Source organism: Rhinopithecus bieti, unplaced genomic scaffold (genome assembly GCF_001698545.2).
Source record: "Rhinopithecus bieti isolate Rb0 unplaced genomic scaffold, ASM169854v2 scaffold_16097, whole genome shotgun sequence".
NCBI classification, from domain to species: domain Eukaryota; kingdom Metazoa; phylum Chordata; class Mammalia; order Primates; family Cercopithecidae; genus Rhinopithecus; species Rhinopithecus bieti.
The window spans coordinates 788083-807983 of NW_016808851.1; the positions used below are offsets into that span (position 1 = coordinate 788083).

At 43.3% G+C, this 19901-nt stretch overlaps 1 protein-coding gene across 3 annotated transcripts in view; it reads left to right on the forward strand.

Moving 5' to 3' along the window:
- The window catches only part of PLEKHG1 (pleckstrin homology and RhoGEF domain containing G1), a 249421-nt gene that overhangs the window by 76635 nt on the left and 152885 nt on the right, over nucleotides 1–19901 (forward strand). Inside the window, exon 1 of one of the 3 annotated variants that reach the window (XM_017887629.1) lies at nucleotides 9869–10107. The exons of the other annotated variants lie outside the window; for them this stretch is intronic. The gene's annotated coding sequence lies outside the window, so the exon portion shown is untranslated. Of the gene's footprint in view, nucleotides 1–9868; nucleotides 10108–19901 lie in introns of those variants that run through there. 3 annotated transcript variants of the gene reach the window in all.

Below are 19901 nucleotides of genomic sequence, written 5' to 3' on the forward strand. Positions count from 1 at the left end.
CCTCCCTCCCTCCCTCCCTCCCTTCCTTCCTTCCTTCCTTCCTTCCTTCCTTCCTTCCTTCCTTCCTGTCTCTCTTTCTCTCTCTCTCTCTCTCTCTTCCTTTCTTTCCCTCTTCTCTTTTCTCAGGGTCTTACTCTGTCACCCAGGCTGGAGTGCAGTGGCACAATCACGACTCACTGCAACCTCAACCTCCTTGGCTTAGGTGATTCTTCCATCTCAGCCTCCCAAGTAGCTAGGACTACAGGCGTGAGCCACCACACCTGGCTAATTTTTTTTGTATTTTTTGTAGAGATGAGCTTTTACTATGTTACTGCAGGCTGGTCTCAAACTCCTGGGCTCAAGCATTCCACCCAACTTGGCCTCTCAAAGTGCTGCAATCATGGGCGTGTGCCACCGCACTCAGCCTGTAAACTGTTTTTTCTAAACTTGGTTTGTAGAGGAGAGTCTGACCTCCCACTCCACCACACACCACACACACAAAGACATGAGGAATTTATTTAAGGAAAAAAAGAATCTTTGAATGTGCATCAGCCTATCCGTGTTTATTAATCCTAGCTCCTCCACCTTCTTCCTAGTCTGCTCCCTGTTATAGATTCGACCCTGAGGCAGACAACAATCTGAATCATCGGGGAAGGTTAAATTATAGTTTGTATACCGTCTTTACCTATCAAGGCAGGGATGTGCATGACCCAGTTTAGGAAAAAAAAATTAACAAGCGTTGAAAAAGGTTTTTATTGTTAACCCTAAAGTTAACAGAAAGTTCAGTTAGGCAGAACTTTTCATCTCTTAAGGAATTTGGATAATTGCTCTTTACTGTTAATGACAAAGAATGACCTCAGAGTCCAAGCTCTCTTCTCTTTCTGAGAATTAACCTGCAATCAGGAAGTGATATAAACTCTTCTAAGAATTATATCCACCTAAATGAAGAATAGAGAGCTGGCCAGGTTCAAAGCATTGTTATCAGTTATTATAGACCTACATTTATGGCACCTGTTTCACTTTTATTTCAAGTTAATGCCAGATTACACCTCTAACATTTCTTTCTTTTCTTTCTTTATTTTTTTTATTTTTTATTTTTTTGCCATGGAGTCTTGCTGTGTCACTCAGGATGGAGTACAGTGGCATGATTTCAGCTCACTGCAACCTCTATCTCCTGGATTCAAGAGATTCTCCTGCCTCAGCCTCCTGAGTAGCTGGGATTACAGGCACCTACCACCACGCCTGTCTAATTTTTGTATTTTTAGTAGACATGGGGTTTTGCCATGTTGGCCAGGCTGGTTTTGAACTCCTGACCTCAAGTGATCTGCCTGCTTAGCCTCCCAAAGTGCTGGGACTGCAGGTGTGAGCCACAATGCCCGGCCACCTCAAACATTTCTGTGAAAAGGCACACACAAATTGCAAACTGCTTGCTATTTGAAAATGTAGTAATACACTCAAAACTTTGGTATGGATTGATGTAGTGGCCTAGCCGAGAAATATTTAATAACCACAGGCAGCATTTTGGGAGCTCACCATATGCCAGCAGACAGTGTAGGGCAAGTTCTTTGCATGAACATGATCATTTCTCCTGTATCACCTATAATAACAGCTGCTGATTAGTCTTCCTTCACCCTTTAGTCCCCTCTCTGTTCACACCATTTATTAATCTGCAGATGGGCAAACTTGCGTGATTGAGAAGTTTACCTGAAGACACACAGCTCATAAGTGGCAGAACCAGGACTCACACCCAGATCTTTTGTACACCAAAATGCGTGCCCTCAGCTGTGTGCGCTGTCTCCTGTGCATTCCTCACACATGCTCATCCATTCTTGCTTTTTCTCTCACACTTTCTGGAGAAAGCTGGGCAAAGGGAGATCCTCCCTACAACCTTGTCTTTCAGTTATATTTGGAGGGTCTTTTATCCCCTTCCTAAGATAGTTTTATTTTGGTCTCTTGTCTTTAATGATAAAACTTATTTTGTTTTGTTTTGAGACAGAGTCTCCTCCTGTCGCCCAGGCTGGAGTGCAGAGGTGTGATTGGCTAATTTCTGTATCTTTGGTAGAGACGGGATTTCGCCATGTTGGCCAGGCTGGTCTCACAACTCCTGACCTCAAGTGATCCACCTGCCGCGGCTTCCCAAAGTGCTGGGATTACAGGCATAAGCCACCACACCTGACCAATAAAAATTATTTTTCCTAGTGGGGAAAAGCATGAGGATTATTTAAATCTAAGAAGATGAAATTAAGTAGCAAAAAAGAAACTGTGTAAACATTTATTGCAGTTATCATTAAATACCTATAAAAATAGATGAAACAAGTAAAAAGTGAGTAAAATAGTTACTAATACAAGATATAATTCAAAAGAAAAAATATTCAAGATTCAGACCACAAGCCATATAATATATATCACAGTGAACTCCCAATAAACTAAAGAATTATAGATTTGCAGTAGCACAGTTTCAGCTGTAAAGAAGAAAATTTTTTTGAAGGAAGAGAAAATTGAAAAGGGCAAAGATGGACATATGTATTGATATGAAGTTTAAAACCTTTTAAAACTAAAACGTAAGAAAGCAACAAAATGGGAAAATATGCACAGCAAAAATTAGAGACTTAATTCATGTGCACACACAATAATTTATATAAATGTGAGCACAATATCAGATTCTAATTGGATAAGTGGTCCAAGGATAAAACCGGCTATTTCACACAAAGGAAAACAAATAGGAAACCAAATCTGAAAATAACACTCAACTTAAATACATTTTTAAATGGAAACATTTTACACCTATCAAATAAACAGAAGCCAAAAATCAACAAGGGACAGATTGTGGGGAAACAGGTTATATTCATGCATTACTGTTAATAGTGTAAACTATGTAATCCTTCTGGAGAAAACCTGACAGTATATAATAAGAATGATGACAGTCTTACCCTTTGAACCTGCTGTATCTCTTCCTTCCTGGCAATTTATCCCAATGGTGTCATGAGACAAGAACTTATAGAGCAACTGCAGTGCTAGAAGCTGTGAGAAACGGAGATGAAGGAGACAGGTTCTACCCTGAAGGTGGAGCTGGTGCAACTCAAAGGCACTAACATAATTCACGTTCAAAAATGTCTTCATGGAATTAATTATAATGAGAAAAAATACTTAGTGGCAGCCTACATATCTAAAAATGGAGAACTCATTATTTTCCGGAATCACCCACGACCCTATAACCAACTCTCTCCCGTTCTCCTCTGCATACCCTGAGACTCAATGGCAACGCCAGCCCCAAGGTGCCTTAACCACAAGCTTCAGCCTTTCCCTCCTTCCTCCTTCTCCTTCATGACACAGCCCCATCCAATGAGTTCTCAAACTATAGGCATTCTCCCTGCAAGTGCTTTTATCCAGGCTGCCACCGCCTCTTCCTTAGCAGGTGGCCATGCTTGCATTATTTCTTCCTCTGGTCTGTTTTCCAACTTCATTGAGAGTTGTCTTTTCAAAATGCAGATATGATTGATTATGGTACTCCTCCATTTAAAACATTCAGTCCAAACTGTTTACTGGTTATATAAGACCCTATGTGGTCTGGTGCCTACTTACCTCTACAGTCTTGTCTCTTGTTTCTTCCCCTATACACACACACACATACCACCACCACCACCAATTTCTACCCTACTGCATTGCTTGCAGTTCCACTGGATAGGCACCATGGGTCTTTGCACATGGCACTCCCTCTCCTTAAAAGCCTACGCTGGCTTCTCACCCCATCCCATGACTCCAGGCTGGCTGACTCCTATTTATGCCTGTTTGTTCTTCCAGACTTAATCCATATGTCATCCCTTCTAAGGACATCTTCATGATATAGGTCCCTACCTGACACATGCAGACACAAGACTCAGGAGACCCACTTATGTTCACACACCTGATACATACCCCTCATGTAGAATGCTGTCAGTGCTTTGGGAAGTTGAGGCAAGAGGATCACTCGAGGCCAGGAATTCAAGGCCAGCCTGGGCAACATAGTGAGATCCCGTCTCTAAAAAAGAAAAAAAAAAAAAAAGTTTAAATTAGCTGGACACGGTGGTGCACACCTGTAGTCCCAGCTACTTGGGAGATTGAGGAGGGAGGATCACTTGAGCCTGGGAGTTCAGGGTTACAGTGACTTGTAATTGTGCCACTGTACTCCAGCCTCGGTGACAGAGTGAGTCCCTATCTCTAAAATAAATAAATAAATAAATAAGTCAGTACAAGTATTATATGATGCATAAAGACAAAATGCAGCAAAAAAAAGGCCAATGTGTTCCCTCACTTTTTGTAGCAAAGTGTTTTTTAGTGTTATTTTAATTGATAATAATTGTATATATTTATGGGATACAATGTGATGATTTGATGCATATATATACATTGTGGAATGATCAAATCAGGCTGTTCTTTGTGGTCAGAACATTTAAAATCCACTCTTTTAGCTCTTTTGAAATCTATGATACGTTATCATTAACTGCAGTCACCATGCTGTGTAATGGATCACCAGAGCCTGTTCCTCCTCTCCCACTGAAACTTCAGACCACTTGATCAACATCTCTCTTTTCCCACTCAGGCCCCTCTACCATAGCTGAGTGTTTTAAAACTATTCTCAATGAATACCTAAATTTAAGCAGTGCCTGAATAGCTTTCATAACTCTACAAAGTGAGCAGGGAGAAATCTAACTTATGCCATTAATATATAAACAGGAATTGTTTCAATAGATCTGTGTTAACTTCAGATGCCCTAGTAAATAGGAGTTTTTATATTAGGTTCAGCCTGAATTACCCATCTTGACCTAATCTAATTGATGTAAATGGTAGGAATTAATTTTGTGCAGGCAGGGATAAAGACTAATCCAGGTCAGTCGGCACCTTGTAATTAATCCACGTACTCTTTAAAATAGAGAAAGAAATGCTGGCACACTCTCTGGCTTAAGGTTCTGCACCAATCTAATGTAGAGTTCTAAAATTTTATAGGGTTCACATTTCAGGGTTGAATTACAAATAACAAAGCCTTTCCTAAAGATGGTTATTTCCAATGGCCAAATCTTGAGGTGTTCTTAGGAACTGGTTCTAACCAATCATGAGCAAATGAATATGTGAATTAAAGACAAAATATTTCTAGGTGATTCTTAAATATGATTAGAAAACCTGGGTTTTTATCATATTAAGTTATCACTGATATTACAGTTTTAAAACATGAAATCTCTGAGTATCAATTAATTGTAAACTAGAAATCAGCCTTAATTCATTACCTTTCATTGCTGAGAAAATAAGTAATCTCTGAAAAAACCAACAATATTAATGAGCAATTTTCTATAAAATCAAAATTTTAAACTCTCATTAAATTGTGTGTGTGAGTTAAAGTGCCATAATGACGTAAGGTAGTCTTGCCTTGCTTTGATATAGAGGAGAAAATAAATACAGAAATCATGTTTGTAGGATTTTAAAGGTTTGGCATGAGAAAGCTCCACTGCCTTGACTTTTCTAGGTTTCTCTGTTCTTAATAACAGTTTTTAATATAATTTAACCTAGGTTGTAATCATATAATAAGTATTAAGCTACAAAGAGATATTTAGTTATTTGTTAAATTTGTCGAACTTCATGGCTATGTTCAGCAGTATAGCATTTCTCAGGGCAGAGAAGATGTGAATATTAAATGTAAGTAAGGGAGAAATACAGGCAGCTCACTTTTCACCAAAGTGTTCTCTTTGAAGAATCCATAAAATAAAGTAGTTATCATAAAGCAGATCATGTTTTCCCATGGGAATGAGTTCATAATTACAGGCTTGCTTCTTTACCTAATTATAAGCAATGGCATACTTTTATAAATTACAACAGCTGTGATAGAAATATCACCCACACTAATTATACCAAAGTCCTCAGGGCCGTATAGTTGTTCATTCAGTCATTCAGCAAGCATTCGTTAAGTATGTACTCTGTGCCAGGTGCTGTTTCAGGCTGTGGGAATTTGATGCAGGCAAAAAACACATGCGCTTTCCCCACCACCCCATCAATATACTAAACTAGACTAGTAGGAGAGATAGCTATAAGCCAGATATTCATTGTAAATTATAAATGCCATAAAGGAAAAAAAAATACAGGTAGGCATTGTCATGAGGAGGTGATCACCATGCTGAGGTCTGACAGGTGAGCAGGAACTGAGGTGGTGGCAGAAAAGCGATGTAGAGAGACAGTGAGCTCTGGAGGGACTTAGAGATGAGTGATGCATCTGGCATGGTGTGGGAGAGAAGGCCAGTAAGGTCAGCAAGGGGGCCAGGATGGGAACATGTGAGTGCTGGAGGCCAGGTTACATACAGGTTGTGATCCTTATCCTAGAAGAAATGAAAAGGCATGGAAGAGTTTTCAGCTGATGGGGTAAGGATAGGGTGACATCAGGTCTGCCATTTGAATGATCATGGCACTATAGTTCTGCTCCCCTCCAGAGAATATTTAGTAGAATGTTATACTAGTACAGATGGAAGATGACCAGGGTAGAGATGGAGAAAAAGAAGTGACATGCAAGTGAATTAAGAAGTAAAGAAATTGACTGGAGGTGGTAATGATTTGAATGTGTGGAGTGATGGAAAAAAAGGTGAAAAGGATGGCTCTGACATTTCTGGTTGGCAGAACCCCACAAATGATAGTGACATTCCTTGGAAGAAGGCCCAGTGTGGGAGGGAAGTTGTGTTTCATTCTGGGTATATTACATTTCAGTTTCCTGTGAAATCTCAAAGCTGAGCTATCAAATAGTCACTTGGATATACTGGTCTGGTGCTCAGAAGTTTGGGCTGAAAATATAAATGAGTCATTGGCTGATCCTGCAAAGGAGACTGAAGAGGGATGTTGGTACAGGGAGGAGGAAAACCAGGATTCTAAGGGGCCATGGTCCCCAAGGGAGGACAGTGCTTAACATGAAAACAGTGGCCAGAAGTATCAGATGCTTCCAAGAAGTTATATGCAGAAGGAACATAAAATACCAGTTGGGTTAAGCAGCATCATATTACAGAGAACTGTTTTGGTTGGGGGGGTGTGTGGTGAAGCAGGAAAGAGACTAGATTGGCGTGAGTTGGGGAAGAGATGAAGACAGTGAGTACAGATAGATAACCCATTTGTAGCTTTTACACTTGAAGGAAGAAGAGGGCTACAGCTGGAGGAGGACACACTGAGAATCATGGGAAAGTTGCCTTAGATGGGCAAGTTTGAGCACATTTTCCCACCATTAGGACAGACAGAGATGAGGTGCCCTTGGGAAGTAATGAACATCTCTAGGCAGTAATGCTCATATAGAGTCCAAATTCTATATGAATTTACAAATACAATTTTTGTGGATTAACTTATTTTAGCAGAAACCATACATGCATTGGTGTTTCCACTGCTTTTCTCATATACATGGCCCCCGCAATGCTGAGGACCATACAGACAGCATGGGAGTTAGCGAGTGCTCGGGTGAATTCTGTGCAACATCCAGTTCAGAACAGTTCAGCCTGGGTAGTGGTTATCACTTTGAGAAAAGACAGGATAATGGGCCGGGCGTGGTGGCTCATGCCTGTAATCCCAGCACTTGGGGAGGCTGAGGCGGGTGGATCATGAGGTCAAGAGATTGACACCATCCTGACCAACATGGTGAAAACCCGTCTCTACTGAAAATACAAAAAGTAGCTGGGCATGGTGGTGTGCGCCTGTAGTCCCAGCTGCTTGGGAAACTGAGACAGAGGAATCACTTGGACCCAGGAGGCAGAGGTGGCAGTGAACCAAGATCATGCCACTGCCTGGTGACAGAGGGTGACTCCATCTCAACAAAAAAAAAAAAAGAAAGAAAAGAAAGGATAATAGTGGATCATCTTTTTTTTATTTCCCGTCTTTAAAAAAGAGTTGTAGAATTTCCTCCATGTTCTTTGTATTGAGAATTCTATATACACAGATGGTTCTACATCCTCCAAATTTAGAAAACCTTTTTTCCCCATCCCCTGGAGTAGTTAGCTTTGCACAGCTATCCTTCCCTAAATGCAGGCCGGAGCAGAGTCCCGGTGGTGTCTGAGAGAACCCAGCGATCCAGAGCCAACTTGAGGCCCTGTAGTGCAGGGAGACCCTGAAACCTGTGAATGAGCTTCCTGAACCCAAACTTTGCCGCTCCCCAATTTCTTTTTGGCCTTGAGTACAGAACGGAATTTGCAGCAGCTGATGAAGTACAGCTGAATGGGCCAGGCAGTGATCCTTTAAAGCTAAACCCCATTCTGCAGTGTGCACAGAGCATGCTGCTTTGCAATATGGCTCCACCCTTGATGCTAAAAAAAACCTATTAACATAAAGACTCTGCTTTTCCTACAGTTGACTCTGCCTCAGTATATCTGGTGAGGGGCAAGCCTGATGCCTGCTCCCTAAATCCCCCCTTCTCCCACAGTTAGGCTAAGACCACCTTGCTGAGGCCTGAGCCTGCATGTCCGGACCTTGTGCTGGTAGGCCCAACGACACTCCAGAAAGAGCCACCACCTGTGGCAAAGTTGTCAGCAGCTGAGTCAGCTGCCAAAGTAAAAAGTGCACTAAAGCTGCTTACCAGGCCACGATAAAGGCCACCTGCAAGACTGCAGAAGCGAACTGTGGCACAAAATACCGTGCTGCGAGTGGCCGCATGAGAAACCAGTGGGCCCACACCCACCGTGCCGCATCTGTCAGAAGCCACCATCTCTGAGGATCATTTTGTTTATCAAGTGCCATTTCCCTGAGCCAGCCCACCAGACATGGAGGCTTGGGGAAAGGGCAGTGAAGACCCTCGTCACCCGGCCAGGTTCTGCCCACTTTGAGAATTTGAAACCAAGCAGGAAGGCAGAGGAAGACTAAATTCTCACCTTTATTGCTAATAAGCTGACATTGGAGATTATGTCTCATGTCTGGGCCTGTAGGCGTCTTAGTACCGAACTCAGAATTGGAACCTTCCTAGGTGACAGGCTGACCTGAGCAGCCCTTCACACACAGGAGCAGACGTTGCACCTGCAAGGGGGAGACAAAGCGAGTGCTACTCGTGGGCAGCTCTGTGCCCTGAAAGCAGGAGTGCATCCAGATCATGCCTGCCCAGTTTTCCCTTCCTATGCATGCCAGTCTAATTCCTGAGTCCTGTCCCCAAGAGAGGCATATGGAGGTTAAAGAGAGACCAGGAGCTCCTGGAGCTCCCAGGATGGAGAGAACATCAGGAGTGAGGTTGAAACATGCCACACACAGCACCACCCTCACCCCAAGACTCCTCCCTGACATTATAGTACGAGGTCAAGTATTTGCTACAGAGTTGGGTAGCATACTTAATGCTGATGGCTTTGTGCGCATCTTAACAGTTGACAACATCATCATCACAGCTTGACACACATTACTTCAATTAGCATGTGTTCTGTGTGCTCAGAACCACATTAGACCCTAAGAGACTCCAGAGAAACACAAGGCCCAATTCAGCCTCATCCTCTGTAGAGGGCAGATGGGGACAGTATTTATGTTTATGAAATTTAGAGGATAGTTGTCAACTTGTCACGGTAGGACGTTAGCAACAAACACCCATGAATGAAAGTTTGTTGTGAGCCATGCTGGCCTTTAAACCAGCCTTCAGGATGATTCTGGTTTTCTAGATGTGTTTCCTTTCTCAGTGTGTCCCTCTTCATGAGAGGAGAGGGGTTGTATATTACAATAAGACAGGTTTGGGAGGGAAATGACTTCATGGGCTCAGTGTTGAGCTGCTTCCCTTTGCATCTCGGGGGAAGGTGTGGTTCACCCACAGCAGGTCCGGTGAAGGAAGCATGTGTGTGTGTGTGGAAGGGTGGCGCTGACCTCCCAGGCAGGACATTACCCTTCTTCCTCTTCCTGACCACGTTCCCACTGCAGTCACGGTCATCGCTCAGCTTCCTGTTGGGGGAAACCTTGGACACTGTGCACCCACCTGCTATAACTGGCAAACTAAGGATGACAGAGTGTTCAATGATGCCGTTCAACTTGAACCCTGAGTTGACGCACGGACTGCTCTGCGCTAGTATCCAGGGCATAGGACGTCTGAAGGAAAGATGGAGCCATTCTTGGTGGGGTAGAAGAGGCAGGAAACTGTTGCTTGGACAAATCGTATTCTGGGCCAAAGCATCACAGGTGAGTGAAATATGGGAATATTGAGGGGGCCTGGGGTGGAGGTAAGATGAGGCGATCCTATGGTGTGGCACCTGCAGCCAGGGTGGTGGCAAGGGCAGTGGCAAGCAGTGGGTTTCATGGAAGGATAAAAGTATCAGGCAGCCTCCTCGGGTGGAGACCACGGGTAGATGTCCCTAGCCTCCGGGACTCTCTTCACCCAGCAATGTATGTGCTGGGTACATACGCTATACTGGCACAAAGAAGGCTGTGATCCATGACTTTCAGAAGTCCTCAGGCTAGTAAATTGGCATCTTCATACTATCCTTGGATCAGATCCAGGCTGACAATGTGAGCAAATGTGGAAAGCTTTAGAAAATGCAGGCTCCCTGGCACCGTCTTAGACCTCATAGAACAGCCATTTCAGAGCAAGTCCTGGGAATCTGCAACCCCTTAAGTGCCCCCCAAGGCTTGGGGATGGATAATTGCATGAGGCAAACTCTAACAAGTAAATCATCTCAACAGAGTGCGAAAAGTACTGTGATTGGCTGTTCAGGGAATGACGAATGCACAAAGGAGGTTCCCCTAGGTGGGAAATTCAGGTGCTGGGTTGGGGACTTGTATTTGAAATTTCAACCAGCTCCATCCGCCTACTTTCTCACATACCTCCATATCCTGTCTGGTGGCTGATGGCAGCAGCTGTGCAGGAGTCTCAGTGGCTGAATTTGGGCAGTTTGCTGTGCTTCCGAAACGGTTCTGGCCTACCCTGTGTCTCCCCTTGGACTTCTGATTGGCCCATGGGGGATGGGGATTTTTGGATCTGTGGCAGCAGTAATGATCGAGGCCTCCAAGAAGAGCTCCATTTGGAGGGTGTTAGTAGATTTTTAGTAGCCTCAATACTGCGTCCTTTAGATGTGTTTCTTTTCTCAGTGTGTCCCTTTTCATGGTGGGGGCAGGGGGGTGTATCTTATAATAAGACAGGTTTCGGGGGGAAATGACTTCATGGGCTCGCTGTTGAGCTGCTTCCCTTTGCATCTCCGGGAAAGGTGTGGTTCACCCGCAGCAGGTCCGGTTAAGGAAGCACGTGTGTGCGTTCAGCATTGCTGCGTTTCCCCTGCCACCTCACCCTAAGGATGGGGTCAAAGTTGCCTTCTGCTCAACTTGATAGAGGCTCTCTTCAACTCCATACCACTCCTAATTCTCAGCCACGAAGTCTCCTACAGTGGAACACGAAGTTCCAAAGAGATGGTTCCAGGTGAATGCACAGCTGTGTTCCCACCTCCTGATCCTGTCCCCAGTGAGTGACACTGGGTCATTCCTCAAGATCTCTCCTTAACCCCCTCTTCAAGACAAGACCAAACCCCACACTTGAGCACTGGGCTCCCCTGCTCTCTTCCCTGATGCCATCCCACTCCCACAGGGCGTGACCCCAGCAGAAGACAGCTTCAGCCTGTCTTATTGACTCTGGGTGTGACAGGAACAGAGATTTTGAAGGCCTCTTTGCCCTTTTCCCTAGAGAGTAGGTGGCTTTGCCCCTGAGCAGCTCTCCCCTGAACCCATCAGAGCCCAGCTCAGCCCTCTGTGGCAGACGTGGAGAAGGAATCCCACTCCAGTGAGGAAGGAGAGGCACCCCACAAGGAGGCCCAGGACACATGCCTCTCATCAAGGGCTGCCCCTCCGAGATGGTGCTGCAGGAATCCCGCCCTGAGATTGGGGTGTGGAGAGAATAGAGCCAATAGCTTCCTACTCTTCTACCATTTTAAAATCCCATCCTGCATTTCGCCTTTCCCTCTGACCACAGTGATGCCAAAGGTTTTCTGAATTTTGGAAAGGTCAAAATAATAAGGTAAATGTCAACAAAATGAATATGTAAGGTGTGTATCCTCGAAATACTCTTTCTTTGGTAAATTGTAGTTTTATTTAAATGTGATCACTTTTAGGTGATTTGGGGAATTTGCCCACTTCCTGCAGAAACTATCTTGATCTTATTAAATTAAATAAGATGTAACTAGGGAAGGGGAGAAAAAGAGTGAAATCAGGCATGAATCATTCCATCTGTGTAACCCATAAAAGTCATAACAACAGTAAACAATACCAGAACCTCTCAGGCAGCCTACAGCTAATTCAATCTCGACTTCTACCACCTAGGCTGAAAGAATATAGCTTACAGAGATGGCCAAGGGAGCCTAGAACTTTCTAGAGTTACTTGCTCCTCCCCCTGCTTTAATGCAGTCATTGGTCACTGCCCAGTGTGCCCCTGGCATCTGACCAGTAGGGGGCACATGTGAGCAGCGTCCTATATGAGCACAGCACAGGCACCAGCTGGTCAGGATGAGGCACCTCTACCTGGGCTCCATAGGAGAGCTAACTAGGTCATTGGATTCGATTCATCTTTTTAAAGTCTTTGAGAGTTTACTTGATTGGGATTTTTATTAAATCTCTTAACCAACTTTCCTCATTCTCAAATGCCAGTGTAATTCTGTGAACACTCCAAACGTTAGAAATATTTTTCTTATATTGTAAACAAATTCCGTTTATGTAGAAGATAGTTCTCCTTGGAAAAACAATTGCCTGAAAGCTCTTCCAATTTAGCAAGGAACATAGTCTGAGAAAAGAGAAATAGGTACGCAGGTACATGCCCTGCCTCAGCCCTCCCACATATGGTCATTTTGCTTGTTGAAAATAGACTTTAAGTAAAAAAAGAAGCATCAAAATGATCCCTCATATAAAGGAGACTGCTTTTATAATACTGGCCATTCTTTTCAGTTGATTGATTTTATTCCTATTCTTCATTTTTATTTTTGCTGTTGTCTGTTTTTCTCTTGTCTCACCTCCAAGCTTTCTTTCCCTGAGCCTCCCGAGGGAGGTCTGACAATGCAAGAAGGATGAGAATGTGGGCGGGAGATGAGGGTGGGAGGAACTGCCCAGACCTGTCAGGCTTGGGTGTAGCACCTGCAAGGAGAACATGATTCTCCTGCGGTGACAGCCTGACTGGGCCCCCCCACCCACCAAGGCAGGACCACGGCGACCCGGGGAGCATGCTGCCAGCAGCCATGGTGGGGGCTCTGGTCAGAGGATGGAGGAATCGAAGCTCTCCTCGAAGGGCTGAGTCAAAACTTGTTATCCCACCGAGCCAAGATGGAATTCCAATTCAGGGTATGTTTGACAGCTTGATGTGGCTGTGTGGCCCTTTGTAAAGGGTCCAGAGGGTGATCATGAGCTTATAAGCTTTTCTCCACCTTCAAATGGAATTGACAAATCCAGAATCTGTTTTTCTTCTCGGGTTATCATAAACTGTGACTAATTTTACTTGTGGGAGGTCTATTTTCCTTTCCTATCAGACTTCAGTAGTCACATAGTACCTTCAGTAGTCACATAGTAGAAGATTATTACTACCTTCTTTTTTTCCAGAGCTGTTATTTTAAGATGGAATTTTTGTTCTGTGGTATTTGTGTTTGCCTAGTAGGATAAAAAAGGTGTACTGGCTTTTGGCAAATTTTAGTCTAAATCACATCACTTTATTATGTCTGGAATGGGAGATGGGGAAAGTACTTAATTTCTGCTTTTTCCCAGTAATTCTATTTATTTTCTGTTTTGTTACTATTGTTTTGAGGCAACAATAGAACTAGTGACAAAAATGTAGCTTTCTTGTTAACTTAGTTCAAAGGGTTATTATGGCCTTTTTCTGAAATAAATTTTCATTAGAATGAAATACTTTGGAAATACCTGACCTCGTTCTTTTCTGTCTGGACCTTGGACTCCTTAATGGTACTTACTAGAAGGGAACTCTTTGGTCTTGCCGATGATCAACCCATGGGAGGAATGCAGTGCCAGCTGAGGAAGCAAGTCTGAGCCCAGAAGTCATAGACTCCCAGGGGCTGTTGTAGCTGGCCTGCTGCCCCTCCATGCTCTCATCTGACTCCACGCCTTGAGAGTTTCCTAGGGAGTAAACACAAGTGTTGTTGCCTTTCAATAAATAGGTATTGCAAGCAAATATATACTACACATTTTTTAAGGCAGTCTCATGCTCTGGTCTGTAGCTAATCTACTTTTAAGAGGCGTAAAAAACAAATGTTATCATCTGTTTTGTTTGGACAGTGGTTTCCAGCCATACTTTTCAGGCTGACTATATTCAAGAAGAGTCCAGCCAAGAAACTCTTTTGAAAATAGCCTGATAAGTATTCATTGCAAGGTAGTAAATTTGTCATTTAACCAGGTATCCGAAAGAGACAAGGCTGTTCTATGTTCTAAACTGCCAAAAGATGAGTGATTATTTGTAAAACCTAGGCATTCAGTAAGAAGTGCTAATCACAGTATTTAAAAAATTAATCACCTGATTTTGCTCCTTTGCTTCTCAGATGAGAAAACAGAGCCCAGGGGAGTTGATTATTGAGCTTCAGGCACCACAGCCAATGAAGTGGCAAAGCAGGCCTGGAATCACATGTCCCCAGACTCTTAGTCTTACATTTTATTTTATTTTATTTTTTGAGATGGAGTCTCACTTTGTCACCCAGGCTGGAGTGCAGTGGTGTGATCTTGGCTCACTGCAACCTCCGCCTCCCGGGTGCAAGTGATTCTCATACCTCAGCCTCCTGAGTAGCTGGCATTACAGGCACGCTCCACCATGCCCAGCTAATTTTTGTATTTTTGGTAGAGACAGGGCTTCACCATATTGGCCAGGCTAGTCTTGAACTCCTGACCTCAGGCGACCCACCTGCCTTGAACTCCCAAAGAGGCCTTCTCTCTTTGGGATTACAGGCATAAGCCACCAAGCCCAACCATTTAATCTAACATTTTCTCTCTTATCTCATACTCTCCTGAAAAATTTGACAAATTTCTGTAACAATATTCAGAGCTTTGCAAGGTAACAAAGTAAAACATAGTAAAACTATGCTAACATGTAAAAGATTTTTTAAAAACCAGTGTATTGAGATATAATTCAGGCCGGGCGCGGTGGCTCAAGCCTGTAATCCCAGCACTTTGGGAGGCCGAGACAGGCGGATCACGACGAGGTCAGGAGATCGAGACCATCCTGGCGAACACGGTGAAACCCCGTCTCTACTAAAAAATACAAAAAACTAGCTGGGCGAGGTGGCGGGCGCCTGTAGTCCCAGCTACTCTGGACGCTGAGGCAGGAGAATGGCGTAAACCCGGGAGACGGAGCTTGCAGTGAGCCGAGATCCGGCCACTGCACTCCAGCCTGGGTGACGGAACGAAACTCTGTCTCAAAAAAAAAAAAAAAGAAGAAGAAGAAGAAGTAATATGGTCTTTGAGCTTTAGTTCTTTATTCTCTGGAATAATATTCTCTTTTGACATAAAAATTTATAGTTGCAATTGTTTCCCACTCCATAGAATTGGTAAATATAAAATGGTCATGTGTTGAATAATATAAGCATTTTACTGTGCCGTGTCAAAAGTGGACTCAGGAAATCTGACAATGGCTAGTTCCTGCCTTTAGTGACCTTCTGTTGGTGTTTATTACTGAGGGTGGTGGGAGTCTCCTGGATGCTCAACAGTGTGACTTGAGATAGGTCCTTTAAATTCATAACTGCTGTTTGGTTTATTTTATTTTATTTTGGAATTTTTTTTTAATTTTATTTTTCCATAAGTCATTGGGGGTATGGGTGGTATTTGGTTACATGAGTAAGTTCTTTAGTGGAGATTTGTGGGATCCTGGTGCGCCCATCACCCGAGGGGCATACGCTGTACCAAATCTTGACCCCACCAACATGGTTACTCTTTCTCAGTGCTGGACTCAGGAACTGACAGCAGTCAAGCCAAAACAGAAGCTGCTACTACTTCAAGAAGCCTTTTCACACCTCACTAGAGTAAGGAAATGGAACACAAAGGTTTATTTCAGTGGTTCATAGATTTCACCTCCAAATATCAAATGTAACTATAATTCTCTAATGGTTCTGTCTCCAAGTAAAGTAAGCATGCATATATTTGTATATGAGTAGTCTGCCATTCAGCACACTAAAACATGCCGTTCCTGGGCTTCAGCTATTTCAAAAGGTGTGGAGGATGTGAGAGGAAGGGTGCAAAATGAAACCCTGGATTAGGAGTTAAAATTACTGTAGGATGTCTTTACTGGAGATGATTTCCCACACACTCTCTCAAAGATCTAATCAGGAACAAACATTTGCACATTTTATGTTGCAAACAAGTTATTTGGTTTGTTGAGTGGAATCATGGTTATTTTCATGCCTGTGTGATTTCAGGAATTCTGTTCTCCTGCTTTTGGGAAGCTGCTTCAGCTCACACATCCCTGCCTCCCATGAACACCTGAACGGCTTGTGGGCTGTGTTGCTCTTCTGCAACCCAGCGCATGCATTGTTCACTTTCCCCATAGTCCTCCCTCATCTGGATGATGAACCCAGTTAGATCTCTGTGGCCTGATACTCTCTAAATCCACCATGGCGGGTGTCCTACACAGAGTAGGCACACAGTGAATATAGCAGTGACTTCAGAAACCTGAAATACAAGACGTTATAAAGGACAGAGCCTGGTTCTTATATATGGCCTGTGTAATCTGTCTTGATGCTTTGCAAGCCAAACCAGATACTTAAGTTATTATTGCTTTTTACATTTCAAAGGCCTACAGACTGCCATTGGCCTAAATATAAAATAATAATTTCTGTCTGTAGAGCTGTACACCCTGTAGTCGAAAAGAAAGCCCTTCCTTCCTCATTTCTTAATGACAGCCTATAATCATCTCTGAGCAATTTTTAAGATTTTTTCTAAACCACCGTTTCCGTCATTATGTCGGCTGGGGAAGAGCCTCTTCTTCTATCAATAGAATGGTTCTCATTCCTTCCCAAGTCCAACCACCCACCTTGTGAGAAGAGGTCGTTGTAAATCTCAGCCAACTTTCTTTTTCAACAATTATGTTGGGAGAAATGTCAGATGATAAAATCAGTTAATCACCGAATATTTACTGAGGACTTGGGAAAAGTTTTGGGGAGCCATTGGAGAGAATATAACTGAACCACTGTATGTTCTACCCGAACTCTATTTCCTCATTCACTTCCAGCCTAGGCTTGAAGGAACAAGAGACGAGGGGTGGATCCAGGTTCCTGTCTAGCTGGGACATGGCCCATTTCCTTTGAGAGGCCTGGGAGCAGTTTGAGGAAGCCTGGTTAGGCATCTGTCAATCCCAACTGAAGTCACTGTTTATATGGGGTGAGGAATTTTTAACCTCACCCCATATAAGGCCTAACAACTTCAGGTATGAGTAAAATAAATACAGAAATTGCACATCACAACTTAATGTTTGTTGTCTTTATGTACTGAAAGTATTTTATGTTTGTAAACTCAAAATTAACCCCATTTTATAAATAATGGTAATGACTATAATGGTTTAAAATAATTTACTGTATCTGTCACTCTTTTCTGATGGAATTTAATAGACTCGCATACTCTTATTTTACTTCAGATCAATAATACAACTCTTTTCCCGTATTTCTTCATAATTAACTATGTAATTATCATTTGATAAAAGCCTCTTATTTTAATTAGAATAATATGATCATGGGCTAATGACTCAATAAATATTCACTGAGCAGCTGCTATGTGGAAAACTAATGGCATGCTGGAAAGAAAAGAATTTTTCCTAAGGCTTGTCCTTGACCTCAAAAAAGCATTTGTGATCTAGAGAAGACAAATTTAAAGAAATGCTACAAGTATAATATGAATAGGCAGAATTAAATAAGTACTAAATGAGTATCAGAGGGAAAAAATGCTAATTTTAAGGGAGATATAGAGTTTCCCCAGTAAGTAGAATTTGAATGGAGCCTTTCAAACCATTGAGGATACTTTCAACTCTGAAATTTGGGCCAAGAGAAAGTAAATATTTGCTTTTGTCACACTTTCAGTCTCTTTTAACTTATGAAGTTTCTACTAAGTCAAACTGAAATTAATTAGTTATACTGTCAGAGTGAGTGCATTGGTGATTTCTCTGTGTAGAAAACAGTGGAAAGGCCATCCAAGGGCAGGCGCTAGCAATGAGCAAAGGCGCAGAGGAATGAAAGCAAATGACATTTGGGGGTTGAGATGTCCATATGGCTGAAGTTCCAGGCCAGAACATAGAAGGCCTTAAATGCCAAGATAAGGAGCTTGGACTTGATCTGTAGACCTCAGGGAACTGTTCCTGCGTTAGGATCACCTGAGGTCAGGAGTTTGAAACCAGCCTGGCCAACATAGTGAAACTCCGTCTCTACTAAAAATACAAAAATTAGCCGGGTGTGGTGGTGCGCACCTGTAGTCCCAGCTGCTTGGGAGGCTGAGACAGGAGAATCACTTGAACCTGGGAGGTGGAGGTTGCAGTGAGCCAAGATCACACCACTGCACTCCAGCCTGGGTGACAGAGCAGGACTCTGTCTCAAAAAATTAACAAACAAACAAACAAAAAACCTATGTATGACTTATTTGGTGTCTCTCTACTTCCTGGAAGTTGCTTCTCAACTTTTGGCTTCTCTCTGATCATTCTAACTCTGGGACTTGGAAGCTCTTATGTCAGCAAACAAAGCCCACAGCGGCTTCCTTCTTCCCTTTGTGTGATCAGCCAGTGATTCAAATTGCCATTGGAATAATCTCTGAATTCCCTGGGATAGACTCTGAGGTCCTGCATCACTAACCACCCTCTCTTTGGTCATACTGCAGCACAGCTGCTTGGTTCAGGCTAACCACTCCCTCATGTGTTTCGTCTCTCCTGGCCTGGCTCTCTTCTCCAACACTTAGCTGCTTTCTCACCCCGTCTCTGCACATCCTCACCCATCACCTTCTTCCAGAGCCAGCTCGAAGCCCAGCCCTTGGGAAAGCATATATGGCCCATGTTGTTACATTCATAAATCATACAGCAGCATCTCTGGAGTGTCTCCTTTGCACAAGGCTACGAGAGGAATGCATAGCCGTGAGTGGCCCAGGTCGGGATGCAGGGACCTCATGACTAGCTCGAGAGGCAGGGCAAAATGGCAAAAGATGCAAACAGCACTTCAAGAGAATGGAAGCTGTGTCGCATGATAGTTTAGATGTCATTCCCAGCCAAGTTGGTATAGGCTTTGTATATAGTTATTGCTTCCCTCATCTTCATCTTTGTATATGCTTCTGGGAGTTTACATGGGAGGCTTTGAATCCTTGACTGTGATTCATTCAAAGACATGTAGCACATATCTAGTTTATAAGAACCTTTGCCAATGAACATGGCAGAATGTTCTGTTTTATGTCTGCCATTAGTTGTTAGGTGGGGGCCGTCCCTGTTCTGGCATGCAGGACTCTGCTACTGGAAATTATTATAGCATACAGAGTAAGAGTTCCAGTCCCAGACTTAGACTGTCTAGGTTCAAATGCCAGTTTCACTCCTTACTAGTTGTGTGACTTTGAAAATTATTTCATCTCTCAGTGCCTCATTTTTCTCAAGTAGGGATGATAGTAACATCTGCCTTTTAGAATTGTTGTGGGCATTCAGTGAATTAACTTAAAGAGAAAATGTTTCAAATAGTGCCTAGGTGGGCACAGCGGCTCACAGCTGTAATCCCAGCACTTTGGGAGGCTGAGGCGGGTAGATCAACTGAGGTCCGGAGTTGGAGACCAGCCTGGCCAACATGGTGAAACCCCGTCTCTACTAAAAATACAAAAATCGGCTGGGTGTGGTGGTATGTGCCTATAATTCCAGCTACTTGGGAGGCTGAGGCAGGAGAATTGCTTGAACCCTCAAGGCAAAGGTTGCAGTGAGCTGAGATGGCACCATTGTACTCCAGCCTGGGTGACAGTGAGACTCTGTCTCAAAAACATAAAAATAAAAATAAAAAATAAAATAG